General features: G+C 41.5%; 1 protein-coding gene across 4 annotated transcripts in view; it reads left to right on the plus strand.

Annotated features, from left to right (window-relative positions):
- Nucleotides 1–16,154, plus strand: part of LOC128698666 (von Willebrand factor A domain-containing protein 5A) — a 267,556-nt gene that overhangs the window by 80,851 nt on the left and 170,551 nt on the right. The window lies entirely within an intron of this gene.

The following is a 16,154-nucleotide window of genomic DNA, read 5'->3' on the forward strand; positions in this document are numbered from 1 at the left end:
AAGAGCATCAAGGAAAGGAAGAGTGTTGTCGAGTTCTTCAAGTGTGAACTGGATTGAGGGCTCGACCTGGTTGAGTTTGTCTTGGAGAGCTTGAATGTTGAAGCGTCTAGGAGTTATGAGGAGAATGTCGTCAACATAACGGAGCCAGGTGACAGACGAAGGAATAATGGTGTCTGTCACCTGGCTCCATTATGTTGACGACATTTTCCTCATAACTCCTAGACGCTTCAACGTTCTGCCATCCAACCTGTAGCTGTAGGAGTATCCCAAGGTAGTGTCCTAGGCCCACTCCTCTTTCTCATCTACATCAGTGATCTCCCCATTGCATCCCAACTCCTTACACCAGTTCTATTCGCAGATGACACTACGTATGTCTACTCCCATTCAGACCCAGCTGTGCTTGAAAACACTGTAAACAATGAACTGCTAAAGATAAATGCTTGGATGATGACCAACAAACTCACACTCAACATAGACAAAACATACTTCATGCTGTTTGGCAACAGAACCTCAAATATTCAACTCAACATACTGTTAAATGGTTCCCCTATATCAAGACGCACGGAGGGCAAATTTCTAGGTCTTCTCCTTGACTGTACTCTTAGATTTCAGTCCCATACCCATCACATAGCCAAGAAAATTTCCAGATTAGTAGGAATCCTTTTCAAGATACGCTACTATGTACCACAAACGACTCTCCTTACCCTTTACCACTCTCTAATATATCCTTACCTCACCTATGGTATCTGTGCCTGGGGCTCAACCACAGCCAACCACCTTAGACTTAATAATCCAACAAAAAGCTGCTGTGTGGGTGATAACCAGCTCCTGGGCTAGACAGCACACCCCCACCACTTTTCAAAAGACTCAACTTGCTAAATATACAAGACATACACTCTTATTATTGTACCTACTACATATACAGAACTTTAAACTCCACTGTAAACCCTCCCCTAAAACTACTACTTGACAGTTACAGCAGAATGCACTGTCACAATACAAGGCATAAGACACTTTTCAACCCCTCGAGTAAGACTCTCACTATGCAAGAAGGCTATGCACATAAAAGGCCCAAAGATCTGGAACTCGCTACTAGAAGAGGTCAAGGATCCCCAGACAACTTATAAATTTAGGACTCTGCTAAAAAAAAAATCAACTAATCTCACAGTATTAACCAAATCAACCAAACATCTACTGACTAGTTTTATCATGTGACCTCCTGGCTTTTAATTCTGCCATTCCATAAAATGTAGGTAATAGGTTGGTAGACAGCAACCACCCAGGGAAGTACTACTGTCCTGCCAGATGACTGTGAAACAGAAACCTGTAACTGTTTTGCATGATGGTAGGATTGCTGGTTTCTTTTTCTGTCTCATAAACACGCTAGATAACAGGGATATCTTGCTACTCCTACTTACACTTTGGTCACACTTCACAGACACGCACATGCATGCATGCATGCATGCATACATATATATATATATATATATATATATATATATATATATATATATATATATATAGATATATATACATCCATCCATCCATCCATCCATCCATCCATCCATCCATCCATCCATCCATCCATCCAGGTTTTTTCTCCTTTTTCTAAATAGCTCTTGTTCTTCTTTATTTCTTCTATTGTCCATGGGGAAGTGGAAAAGAATCTTTCCTCTGTAAGCAATGCGTGTCATATGAGGCGACTAAAATGCTGGGAGCAATGGGCTAGTAACCCCTTCTCCTGTAGACATTTACTAAAAAAGAGAAGAAGAACTTTATAAAACTGGGATGCTTGAATGTGCGTGGATGTAGTGCGGATGACAAGAAACAGATGATTGCTGATGTTATGAATGAAAAGAAGTTGGATGTCCTGGCCCTAAGCGAAACAAAGCTGAAGGGGGTAGGGGAGTTTCGGTGGGGGGAAATAAATGGGATTAAATCTGGAGTATCTGAGAGAGTTAGAGCAAAGGAAGGGGTAGCAGTAATGTTGAAGGATCAGTTATGGAAGGAGAAAAGAGAATATGAATGTGTAAATTCAAGGATTATGTGGATTAAAGTAAAGGTTGGATGCGAAAAGTGGGTCATAATAAGCGTGTATGCATCTGGAGAAGAGAGGAATGTAGAGGAGAGAGAGAGATTTTGGGAGATGTTAAGTGAATGTATAGGAGCCTTTGAACCAAGTGAGAGAGTAATTGTGGTAGGGGACCTGAATGCTAAAGTAGGAGAAACTTTTAGAGAGGGTGTGGTAGGTAAGTTTGGGGTGCCAGGTGTAAATGATAATGGGAGCCCTTTGATTGAACTTTGTATAGAAAGGGGTTTAGTTATAGGTAATACATATTTTAAGAAAAAGAGGATAAATAAGTATACAAGATATGATGTAGGGCGAAATGACAGTAGTTTGTTGGATTATGTATTGGTAGATAAAAGACTGTTGAGTAGACTTCAGGATGTACATGTTTATAGAGGGGCCACAGATATATCAGATCACTTTCTAGTTGTAGCTACACAGAGTAAAAGGTAGATGGGATACAAGGAGAATAGAAGCATCAGGGAAGAGAGAGGTGAAGGTTTATAAACTAAAAGAGGAGGCAGTTAGGGTAAGATATAAACAGCTATTGGAGGATAGATGGGCTAATGAGAACATAGGCAACGGGGTCGAAGAGTTATGGGGTAGGTTTAAAAATGTAGTGTTAGAGTGTTCAGCAGAAGTTTGTGGTTACAGGAAAGTGGGTGCGGGAGGGAAGAGGAGCGATTGGTGGAATGATGATGTAAAGAGAGTAATAAGGGAGAAAAAGTTAGTATATGAGAAGTTTTTACAAAGTAGAAGTGATGCAAGGAGGGAAGAGTATATGGAGAAAAAGAGAGAGGTTAAGAGAGTGGTGAAGCAATGTAAAAAGAGAGCAAATGAGAGAATGGGTGAGATGTTATCAACAAATTTTGTTGAAAATAAGAAAAAGTTTTGGAGTGAGATTAACAAGTTAAGGAAGCCTAGAGAACAAATGGATTTGTCAGTTAAAAATAGGAGAGGAGAGTTATTAAATGGAGAGTTAGAAGTAGTGGGAAGATGGAGGGAATATTTTGAGGAATTGTTAAATGTTGATGAAGATAGGGAAGCTGTGATTTCGTGTATAGAGCAAGGAGGAATAACATCTTGTAGGAGTGAGGAAGAGCCAGTTGTGAGTGTGGGGGAAGTTCGTGAGGCAGTAGGTAAAATGAAAGGGGGTAAGGCAGCCGGGATTGATGGGATAAAGATAGAAATGTTAAAAGCAGGTAGGGATATAGTTTTGGAGTGGTTGGTGCAATTATTTAATAAATGTATGGAAGAGGGTAAGGTACCTAGGGATTGGCAGAGAGCATGCATAGTTCCTTTGTATAAAGGCAAAAGGGACAAAAGAGAGTGCAAAAATTATAGCGGGATAAGTCTGTTGAGTATACCTGGTAAAGTGTATGGTAGTTATTATTGAAAGAATTAAGAGTAAGACGGAGAATAGGATAGCAGATGAACAAGGAGGCTTTAGGAAAGGCAGGGGGTGTGTGGACCAGGTGTTTACAGTGAAACATATAAGTGAACAGTGCTTAGATAAGGCTAAAGAGGTCTTTGTGGCATTTACGGATTTGGAACAGGCGTATGACAGGGTGGATAGGGGGGCAATGTGGCAGATGTTGCAGGTGCATGGTGTAGGAGGTAGGTTACTGAATGCAGTGAAGAGTTTTTACGAGGATAGTGAGGCTCAAGTTAGTGTATGAAGGAAAGAGGGAAATTATTTCCCAGTAAAAGTAGGCCTTAGACAAGGATGTGTGATGTCACCGTGGTTGTTTAATATATTTATAGATGGGGTTGTAAGAGAAGTAAATGCGAGGGTCTTGGCAAGATGCGTGGAGTTAAAAGATAAAGAATCACACACAAAGTTTGAGTTGTCACAGTTGCTCTTTGCTGATGACACTATGCTCTTGGGAGATTCTGAGGAGAAGTTGCGGAGATTGGTGGATGAATTTGGTAGGGTGTGCAAAAGAAGAAAATTGAAAGTGAATACAGGAAAGAGTAAGGTTATGAGGATAACAAAAAGATTAGGTGATGAAAGATTGGATATCAGATTGGAGGGAGAGAGTATGGAGGAGGTGAATGTATTCAGATATTTGGGAGTGGACGTGTCAGCGGATGGGTCTATGAAAGATGAGGTGAATCATAGAATTGATGAGGGGAAAAGGGTGAGTGGTGCACTTAGGAGTCTGTGGAGACAAAGAACTTTGTCCTTGGAGGCAAAGAGGGGAATGTATGAGAGTATAGTTTTATCAACGCTCTTATATGGGTGTGAAGCTTGGGTGATGAATGTTGCAGCGAGGAGAAGACTGGAGGCAGTGGAGATGTCATGTCTGAGGGCAATGTGTAGTGTGAATATAATGCAGAGAATTCGTAGTTTGGAAGTTAGGAGGAGGTGCGGGATTACCAAAACTGTTGTCCAGAGAGCTGAGGAAGGGTTGTTGAGGCGGTTCGGACATGTAGAGAGAATGGAGCGAAACAGAATGACTTCAAGAGTGTATCAGTCTGTGGTGGCAGGAAGGTGGGGTAGGGGTTGGCCTAGGAAAGGTTGGAGGGAGGGGGTAAAGGAGGTTTTGTATGCGATGGGCTTGGACTTCCAGCAGGCATGCGTGAGCGTGTTTGATAGGAGTGAATGGAGACAAATGGTTTTTAATACTTGACGTGCTATTGGAGTGTGAGCAAAGTAACATTTATGAAGGGGTTCAGGGAAACCGGCAGGCCGGACTTGAGTCCTGGAGATGGGAAGTACAGTGCCTGCACTCTGAAGGAGGGGTGTTAATGTTGCAGTTTAAAAACTGTAGTGTAAAGCACCCTTCTGGCAAGACAGTGATGGAGTGAATGATGGTGAAAGTTTTTCTTTTTCGGGTCACCCTGCCTTGGTGGGAATCGGCCAGTGTGATAATAAAAAATAATTTCATAAAATATTACCACCTGCACCATTGTAAATTAGATTTTTTACTAAGTATACATAAGATTTGTTAAGTCCAAGTAAGTTTGTAGTGGCTATCTTTGTACTTAGCAAATCAAATTTGTAATTACACATTGTAACCTTTACAAAGAAATAAACTTATTATTACGTATTATTATTAGGATTTACGACGAAAATAGATATATAGTGGACCCTTGACTTACGATGGCCTCAACCTACGATAAAATTGACTTATGATGCTTGTCAGCATAAAAGTTTGACCCCGACCTACATTGAAAAACTCTACTTACATTATTCATTCTGAACGCGGCCGTCTGGTCGGTCTTGCCTGAGAGCCTCAGCTGAGTTAGTGTGACATTGTTTGCAAGCCAGGGTGGATGGTTGCACACATACATTCGATAAATTTTGTATTATTCCAGTATTTTTAGTGCTTTTAACTGCTAAATAAGCCACCATTGGCCCAAAGAAAGCTTCTAGTGCCAACCCTGTGGTAAAAAGGGTTAGAAATACCATCTAAATACTATCATACCATGGTCAGTTGCTGTTGCACCACGGTCAGCTGCTGCTGCTGTACCACGGTCAGCTGCTGCTGCTGTACCACGGTCAGCTGCTGCTGCTGTACCACGGTCAGCTGCTGCTGCTGTACCACGGTCAGCTGCTGCTGCTGTACCACGGTCAGCTGCTGCTGCTGTACCACGGTCAGCTGCTGCTGCTGTACCACGGTCAGCTGCTGCTGCTGTACCACGGTCAGCTGCTGCTGCTGTACCACGGTCAGCTGCTGCTGCTGTACCACGGTCAGCTGCTGCTGCTGTACCACGGTCAGCTGCTGCTGCTGTACCACGGTCAGCTGCTGCTGCTGTACCACGGTCAGCTGCTGCTGCTGTACCACGGTCAGCTGCTGCTGCTGTACCACGGTCAGCTGCTGCTGCTGTACCACGGTCAGCTGCTGCTGGACCACCGTCAGCTACTGCTGGACCACGGTCAGCTGTACTACTCGAAGATGTGGAGAGACTGTTGTTGGTGTGGCTTATCGAGAATACCGAGAAACTATTAACCCCAGAGGATTAGCCACCCAGGATAACCCAAGAAAGTCAGTGTGTTGTCGAGGACTCTCTAACTTATTTCCATTGGGGTCCTTAATCTTGTCCCCCAGGATGTGACCCACACCAGTCGACTAACACCCAGGTGAACAGGAAAAAATGCCTGGAAGTAGTGCTCATATTGGTGAATTTAAGGCCAGCAAAGATTGGTTTGAGAGATTTAAGAATCGTAGTGACATACACAGTGTGATAATGCCTGTTCTGGAAGAAAATGTCAAACAGGACCTACAGTATTCAGGAGGAAAAGGCACTCCCAGTACACACTGTCTCGTCACTCATCACCGCATCTTCAATGAAGGCAAGTGTCATTTATTCTTCATTTAGTACACTAGTACATGCACAATATATATTGTGCATGTATCCTTTTTTGTATGTAGGAAAATGTATATTTCATGTGGTAAAAAAAAATTTTTTTCATGCTTTTGGGTGTCTTGAATGGATTAATTTGATTTCCATTATTTCTTATGGGGAAATTTAATTTGACTTACGATAATTTCGTCTTACGATGTGCTCTCTGGAACGGATTAATATCGTAAGTTGGGGGTCCACTGTATTAGACAAGAGATAGCCTGTGGCCATAATGAAGCATCACTTTGTGCATAAAAAGAATGAAGTAAATATGAGTTTGTGTGATGACTGACTGACTGATTTACTGAGTGACTTACTGACTGATTTACTGAGTGACTTACTGACTGATTTACTGAGTGACTTACTGACTAATTTACTGAGTGACTTACTGACTGATTTACTGAGTGACTTACTGACTGATTTACTGAGTGACTTACTGACTGATTTACTGAGTGACTTACTGACTGATTTACTGAGTGACTTACTGACTGATTTACTGAGTGACTTACTGACTGATTTACTGAGTGACTTACTGACTGATTTACTGAGTGACTTACTGACTGATTTACTGAGTGACTTACTGACTGATTTACTGAGTGACTTACTGACTGATTTACTGAGTGACTTACTGACTGATTTACTGAGTGACTTACTGACTGATTTACTGAGTGACTTACTGACTGATTTACTGAGTGACTTACTGACTGATTTACTGAGTGACTTACTGACTGATTTACTGAGTGACTTACTGACTGATTTACTGAGTGACTTACTGACTGATTTACTGAGTGACTTACTGACTGATTTACTGAGTGACTTACTGACTGATTTACTGAGTGACTTACTGACTGATTTACTGAGTGACTTACTGACTGATTTACTGAGTGACTTACTGACTGATTTACTGAGTGACTTACTGACTGATTTACTGAGTGACTTACTGACTGATTTACTGAGTGACTTACTGACTGATTTACTGAGTGACTTACTGACTGATTTACTGAGTGACTTACTGACTGATTTACTGAGTGACTTACTGACTGATTTACTGAGTGACTTACTGACTGATCTACTGAGTGACTTACTGACTGACTTACTGAGTGACTTACTGACTGACTTACTGACTGATTTACTGAGTGACTTACTGACTGATTTACTGACTGATTTACTGATTGATTTACTGACTGATTTACTGAGAAACTTACTGACTTGACTGACTAACTTATGGACTGATTGACTTGACTGAGTGGCTTACTGACTTGACTGATTTACTTATTATCTGACATTCATAAGTGGAAACAAATGGTGTTCTGCTTTCCGGCAGTAGCCTGGAACCTAACCTGCCGTATACGTGGGGCCCTACTATATAACTCAAAAAAGACAAAGTGCTATACTGTGCCTGTAGATATGAGGCATAAGCATAACTGGCAGGTAATACACATTTTGGCCACAGTTGTATCATGCCACTTGTGCAGCCATAACAACTCTGCTTCATATGTAATACCTGTTTGTCTAACTAACGATCATGTTAATGGGGGAGAGACAGACGGACAGACAGAGATACAAACAGACAGCATCGAGCCGAACATTTATATTACACTTGTTGCAGAATAGACTCCCTCTCTACTAACTCAGGGTACTCATTGGTGATAGAACATTCTGGCAGGATGACACTACCTGTGGCATCAAAATTACAAGAATGTGGCATGAATGTTGCACATGGGTTATCATCAAGGTTTGTGATATTTTCTCAATCACTTGTGGCCACATCGATCTCAAAGCCACTAAACTCTGGGTCAGTATCATTTTCCTTGAAAAAGGAGTGTTAATATGACATGGCATTAGTGAATCCCTGGTGTTTGCCACACTGCTCTAGGTGGCGCTAAGTTGAACTGGTGCTCCCACAAAGTACTAAGTGATCCCAGATTTTTTAATACTGCACACACTGAGTGTTTAGACCCATTCTATGCTGCCTAAGCCTATCAGGCCTCTGGTACCAAATTTGAATGGAGGAAAATAGAACACTAGCACTCCAGATCAAAATCTGGAGTTTTTTTTTTTTTTTTTTTTTACCCAACAAGTCGGCCGTCTCCCATTGAGGCAGGGTGACCCAAAAAAGAAAGAAAATCCCCAAAAAGAAAATACGTACTTTCATCATCATTCAACACTTTCAGCTCACTCACACATAATCACTGTTTTTGCAGAGGTGCTCAGAACACAACAGTTTAGAAGCATATACAGTGAACCCCCGGTTCGCGATGCTATCGGTATCCGATAAATCCGGTAACCGATGCATTATATCACAGAAAATTTGCCTCGCTTTCCGATACAAAACCCGGTATGCGATGTGGTTCGTACGAGACGTGTCCATGTGTGGCCTGAACTGCCCCGTGTGTGCCAGTGTTTACAAGCCAGCCAGTGTGCGCACATCTAAGGATACATTCGGTACATTCCATATTATCCATATTATCACTGTTTTTGGTGCCTGTTTTTGCAAAATAAGTCACCATGGGCCCCAAGAAAGCTCCCAGTGCCAACCCTTCGAGACCAAGGGTGCTAATGACTGTTGAAATGAAGAAAGAGATAATTGCAAAGTACGAAAGTGGAGTGCGTGTGTCGGAGCTGGCCAGGTTGTATAGTAAACCCCAATCAACCATCTCTACTATAGTGAGCAAGAAAACGGCAGTCAAGGAAGCTGTTCTTGCAAAAGGTGCAACTGTGATTACCAAACAGAAACCGCAAGTGTTAGAAAATGTTGAGAGACTGTTATTGGTGTGGATAAATGAAAAACAGATAGCAGGAGATAGCATCTCTCAAGCAATCATTTGTGAAAAGGCTAGGCAGTTGCATGACGATTTGGTAAAAAAATTGCCTGCAACTAGTGGTGATGTGAGTGAATTTAAGGCCAGCAAAGGTTGGTTTGAAAGATTTAAGAATCGTAGTGGTATACATAGTGTGATAAGGCATGGTGAGGCTGCCAGTTCAGACCATAAAGCGGCTGAATTTTTTTTTTTTTTTTTTTTTTTATCACACTGGCCGATTCCCACCAAGGCAGGGTGGCCCGAAAAAGAAAAACTTTCACCATTATTCACTCCATCACTGTCTTGCCAGAAGGTGCTTTACACTACAGTTTTTAAACTGCAACATTAACACCCCTCCTTCAGAGTGCAGGCACTGTACTTCCCATCTCCAGGACTCAAGTCCGGCCTGCCGGTTTCCCTGAACCCCTTCATAAATGTTACTTTGCTCACACACCAACAGCACGTCAAGTATTAAAAACCATTTGTCTCCATTCACTCCTATCAAACACGCTCATGCATACCTGCTGGAAGTCCAAGCCCCTCGCACACAAAACCTCCTTTACCCCCTCTCTCCAACCTTTCCTAGGCCGACCCCTACCCCGCCTTCCTTCCACTACAGACTGATACACTCTTGAAGTCATTCTGTTTCGCTCCATTCTCTCTACATGTCCGAACCACCTCAACAACCCTTCCTCAGCCCTCTGGGCAACAGTTTTGGTAATCCCGCACCTCCTCCTAACTTCCAAACTACGAATTCTCTGCATTATATTCACACCACACATTGCCCTCAGACATGACATCTCCACTGCCTCCAGCCTTCTCCTCGCTGCAACATTCATCACCCATGCTTCACACCCATATAAGAGCGTTGGTAAAACTATACTCTCATACATTCCCCTCTTTGCCTCCAAGGACAAAGTTCTTTGTCTCCAGAGACTCCTAAGTGCACCACTCACTCTTTTTCCCTCATCAATTCTATGATTCACCTCATCTTTCATAGACCCATCCGCTGACACGTCCACTCCCAAATATCTGAATACATTCACCTCCTCCATACTCTCTCCCTCCAATCTGATATTCAATCTTTCATCACCTAATCTTTTTGTTATCCTCATAACCTTACTCTTTCCTGTATTCACCTTTAATTTTCTTCTTTTGCACACCCTACCAAATTCATCCACCAATCTCTGCAACTTCTCTTCAGAATCTCCCAAGAGCACAGTGTCATCAGCAAAGAGCAGCTGTGACAACTCCACGCCTCTTGTCAAGACCCTCGCATTTACTTCTCTTACAACCCCATCTATAAATATATTAAACAACCACGGTGACATCACACATCCTTGTCTAAGGCCTACTTTTACTGGGAAATAATTTCCCTCTTTCCTACATATTCTAACTTGAGCCTCACTATCCTCGTAAAAACTCTTCACTGCTTTCAGTAACCTACCTCCTACACCATACACTTGCAACATCTGCCACATTGCCCCCCTATCCACCCTGTCATACGCCTTTTCCAAATCCATAAATGCCACAAAGACCTCTTTAGCCTTATCTAAATACTGTTCACTTATATGTTTCACTGTAAACACCTGGTCCACACACCCCCTACCTTTCCTAAAGCCTCCTTGTTCATCTGCTATCCTATTCTCCGTCTTACTCTTAATTCTTTCAATAATAACTCTACCATACACTTTACCAGGTATACTCATCAGACTTATCCCCCTATAATTTTTGCACTCTCTTTTATCCCCTTTGCCTTTATACAAAGGAACTATGCATGCTCTCTGCCAATCCCTAGGTACCTTACCCTCTTCCATACATTTATTAAATAATTGCACCAACCACTCCAAAACTATATCCCCACCTGCTTTTAACATTTCTATCTTTATCCCATCAATCCCGGCTGCCTTACCCCCTTTCATTTTACCTACTGCCTCACGAACTTCCCCCACACTCACAACTGGCTCTTCCTCACTCCTACAAGATGTTATTCCTCCTTGCCCTATACACGAAATCACAGCTTCCCTATCTTCATCAACATTTAACAATTCCTCAAAATATTCCCTCCATCTTCCCAATACCTCTAACTCTCCATTTAATAACTCTCCTCTCCTATTTTTAACTGACAAATCCATTTGTTCTCTAGGCTTTCTTAACTTGTTAATCTCACTCCAAAACTTTTTCTTATTTTCAACAAAATTTGTTGATAACATCTCACCCACTCTCTCATTTGCTCTCTTTTTACATTGCTTCACCACTCTCTTAACCTCTCTCTTTTTCTCCATATACTCTTCCCTCGTTGCATCACTTCTACTTTGTAAAAACTTCTCATATGCTAACTTTTTCTCCCTTACTACTCTCTTTACATCATCATTCCACCAATCGCTCCTCTTCCCTCCCGCACCCACTTTCCTGTAACCACAAACTTCTGCTGAACACTCTAACACTACATTTTTAAACCTACCCCATACCTCTTCGACCCCATTGCCTATGCTCTCATTAGCCCATCTATCCTCCAATAGCTGTTTATATCTTACCCTAACTGCCTCCTCTTTTAGTTTATAAACCTTCACCTCTCTCTTCCCTGATGCTTCTATTCTCCTTGTATTCCATCTACCTTTTACTCTCAGTGTAGCTACAACTAGAAAGTGATCTGATATATCTGTGGCCCCTCTATAAACATGTACATCCTGAAGTCTACTCAACAGTCTTTTATCTACCAATACATAATCCAACAAACTACTGTCATTTCGCCCTACATCATATCTTGTATACTTATTTATCCTCTTTTTCTTAAAATATGTATTACCTATAACTAAACCCCTTTCTATACAAAGTTCAATCAAAGGGCTCCCATTATCATTTACACCTGGCACCCCAAACTTACCTACCACACCCTCTCTAAAAGTTTCTCCTACTTTAGCATTCAGGTCCCCTACCACAATTACTCTCTCATTTGGTTCAAAGGCTCCTATACATTCACTTAACATCTCCCAAAATCTCTCTCTCTCCTCTGCATTCCTCTCTTCTCCAGATGCATACACGCTTATTATGACCCACTTCTCGCATCCAACCTTTACTTTAATCCACATAATTCTTGAATTTACACATTCATATTCTCTTTTCTCCTTCCATAACTGATCATTTAACATTACTGCTACCCCTTCCTTTGCTCTAACTCTCTCAGATACTCCAGATTTAATCCCATTTATTTCCCCCCACTGAAACTCTCCTACCCCCTTCAGCTTTGTTTCGCTTAGGGCCAGGACATCCAACTTCTTTTCATTCATAACATCAGCAATCATCTGTTTCTTGTCATCCGCACTACATCCACGCACATTTAAGCATCCCAGAAAAATATGTGCATGAATTCCAGGAGTACATAGAGGCTGAAGGACTGAAACCTAAACAAGTGTTCAATTGTGACAAAACAGGCCTCTTTTGGAAGAAAATGCCAAAGAGGACCTTCATTACTCAGGAGGAAAAGGCACTCCCAGGACATAAGCCTATGAAAGACAGGCTTACTCTGTTGATGTGTTCCAATGCTAGTGGTGATTGCAAAGTGAAGCCTTAATTGGTGTATCACTCAGAAACTCCCAGAGCGTTCAGGCAAAAGAATGTCCTCAAGGCTAATTTGTGTGTGCTGTGGAGGGGAAACAGTAAGGCATGGGTCACTAGGGACTTTTTCTATGACTGGTTACACCATGCATTTGCCCCCAGTGTGAAAAATTCCTTAATTGAAAAGGAATTAGACCTTAAGTGCCTCCTGGTATTAGACAATGCCCCTGGTCATCCTACAGACTTGTCAGAGCGACTTTGTGGGGACATGAGTTTCATTAAGGTCAAGTTTTTGCCTCCTAATACCACTCCTCTCCTGCAGCCCATGGACCAGCAGGTCATTTCCAACTTCAAGAAACTGTACACAAAAGCTGTTTGAAAGGTGCTTTGAAGTGACCACAGAAACTCAATTGACTCTAAAGGAGTTTTGGAAGGATCACTTTACTATCCTCAGTTGTGTAAAACTTATAGGTAAGGTTTGGGAGGGAGTGACTAAGAGGACCTTGAACTCTGCCTGGAAAAGACTGTGGCCAGAATGTGTAGACAAAAGGGATTTCGAAGGGTTTGAGGCTAACCCTGAGAAGCCTATGCCAGTTGAGGAATCCATTTTGGCATTGGGGAAGTCCTTGGAGTTGGAGGTTAGTGGGGAGGATGTGGAAGAGTTGGTGGAGGAGGACAATGAAGAACTAACCACTGATGAGCTGCTAGATCAACTTCAACAGCAAGAGGCCAGACCTGAGGAAATTGCTTCGGAGGAGGGGAGAGAGAAATTGAAGAAGTTGCCTACTTCAAAGATTAAGGAAATCTGTGCAAAGTGGCTTGAAGTGCAAACCTTCATGGATGAAAATCACCCTCAGACAGCTATTGCAAGCTGTGCTGGTGACTATTACACTGACAATGTTGTGAACCACTTTAGGAAAGTCATAAAGGAACGAGAGGTACAGGCCTCTTTGGACAGATATGTGCGACAGAGGTCCAGTGACTCTCAACCTGGTCCTAGTGGCATTAAAAGAAGAAGGGAAGTAACCCTGGAAAAGGACTTGCTATCTCAAGTCCTAATGGAGGGGGATTCCCCTTTTAAATGCTAACACCATCCACACACACCCCTCCTCCCATCCCATCAATCATCACCAGATCTTCATTAAAGGTAAGTGTCAATTATTCTTTCGTTATTTATTGTTATTGTTGTTATTGTAATTACTATTCTATTGCATTAAACTTAATATTTCATGTGGTAAAAGTTTTTTTTTTTCATACTTTTGGGTGTCTTGCACGGATTAATTTGATTTCCATTATTTCTTATGGGGAAAACTGATTCGCTTTCCGATATTTTTGGTTTACGATGAGCTCTCAGGAACGGATTAGTATCGCGAACCGGGGGTGCACTGTACTTATAAAGATACACAACATACCTCTCCAAACTGCTAATATCTGGAGTGCTAGCAGTAATTCATATATCAATGATTTAACAGTTCAAAGGTTAAACATCACTAATATTGTAAATCATTATAATATTTACAATTTCCAGATACTTAGCCTTACACTCTAGTAGTATGTTTGTTGAGTATTCTTCCATACTCAGTCTTCAGCTCCCAGTACACTCTAGTAGTATGTTTGTTGAGTTTTCTTCCTTACTATTTCTCTGCAACTCCCATAATGCTCTACATACAAGGGGCTTTTGGCATGCACACTCAGCTATTATATTCCATTGTACTACTATGTATCATGTCAAAATAATTTTTTTTTTTTTTTTCTCTCTCCAACAAGTCGGTCGTCTCCCACCGAGGCAGGGTGACCCAAAAAAGAAAGAAAATCCCCAAAAAGAAAATACTTTCATCATCATTCAACACTTTCACCACACTCACACATTATCACTGCTTTTGCAGAGGTGCTCAGAATACAACAGTTTAGAAGCATATATGTATAAAGATACACAACATATCCCTCCAAACTGCCAATATTATTATTATTAATATTATATTCATGGGTAAATGTCAAACCCATAGTCATGCAGCACCTGGGAAATGATCCAAGAAAGGGAAGGATAGTTCCAATTCCTTTTATCAAGAACCCTTCACCAGCATCAAGGTGCCTCATCCCCCACATCTACCATTTTTGGATTAGAAGTGCATTTGTTTTACAGTAGACCATTATATTACAGTAGACCATTATATTCCTGAAAATACCGTGTTAGGTATATCTGTGTTAGATAATCCAAAGAACTTGTGGGAAAAATAGGGTTAAGTTCCTGGGAGCCCCCCCCCCCCCAAAAAAAAAAAAAAAAAAAAAAAAAAAAACTTTTTTTTTTTATTATTCATACCTGCAGATCTTACAAAAATAAAAATGAATATACAGTATAATTGTTGTTTATTGTTGTGATGTATTATGTTTTTCTATTGCATAAGGCTACAAATGCAACAGAAATAATAGTATTTCTTACCTTAAATTGTGGCTTCTGGTATTTGTTGTTGATTGTGAAGAGAGTGGAGAGTTATGTTGTGACTGCTGGACTGAGGTGGATGGTAGAGGTTCTGGTACTAAAGTCAGTGGTTGTACTGGAGTGTGCATAAATTCTATAATGGATCTCTGGGCTGTTTTACCCTGCAGTACATTATACATTATATGGTTAGGTATCATCACCTGCTCTTAGATACCACTTAAGAGGACTTCTGGATTTGTCAGGGTCCTCTTCAGTGAAAAGTATAACTTTAAGTCAACAAGTCAGTCAAGTCTAAGTTAAAAATCAGTAAATCAGGTCAGTCAGTCAGTCAGTTTATTCAGGTAGTTTTGATCTATGTGTCATTCTTTTCAGGAGATGAAAAGATCACAACACAGCTCACAAATACGGCTAGCTCCGAGAAGAGTCATATGAGATGCATATTCATGGAGGTCTGGGTCAGGGGTGAGTGGCAGGGAAGCTAGGTAGGTCTCTCCCACAGAGACAGTGGCCTAGCCCAGAGCCAGGCGGCCTGAGAGTCAGAGAAATACCCCTGTAGCCTGCGGCTGACACTCCAGATTTTTTCCCTGCTCACAAACTGAACTGTGCTAATTTTACGAAGTGTTGTATAAAGTTCTTTCTTCTTTCAACACACCAGCCATATCCCACCAAGGCAGGGTGGCCCAAAAAGAAAAACGAAAGTTTCTCCTTTAAACTTAGTAATTTATTCGGGAGAAGGGGTTACTAGCCCCTTGCTCCCGGCATTTTAGTCGCCTCTTACAACACACATGGCTTACGGAGGAAGAATCCTGTTCCACTTCCCCATGGAGATTAGAGGAAATAAACAAGAACAAGAACTAGAAAGAAAATAGAAGAATACCCAGAGGGGTGTGTATATATATGCTTGAACATGCATGTGTAGTGTGACCTAAGTGTAAGT

This window comes from Cherax quadricarinatus, chromosome 88, assembly GCF_038502225.1.
Source record: "Cherax quadricarinatus isolate ZL_2023a chromosome 88, ASM3850222v1, whole genome shotgun sequence".
In the NCBI taxonomy this organism is placed as follows: domain Eukaryota; kingdom Metazoa; phylum Arthropoda; class Malacostraca; order Decapoda; family Parastacidae; genus Cherax; species Cherax quadricarinatus.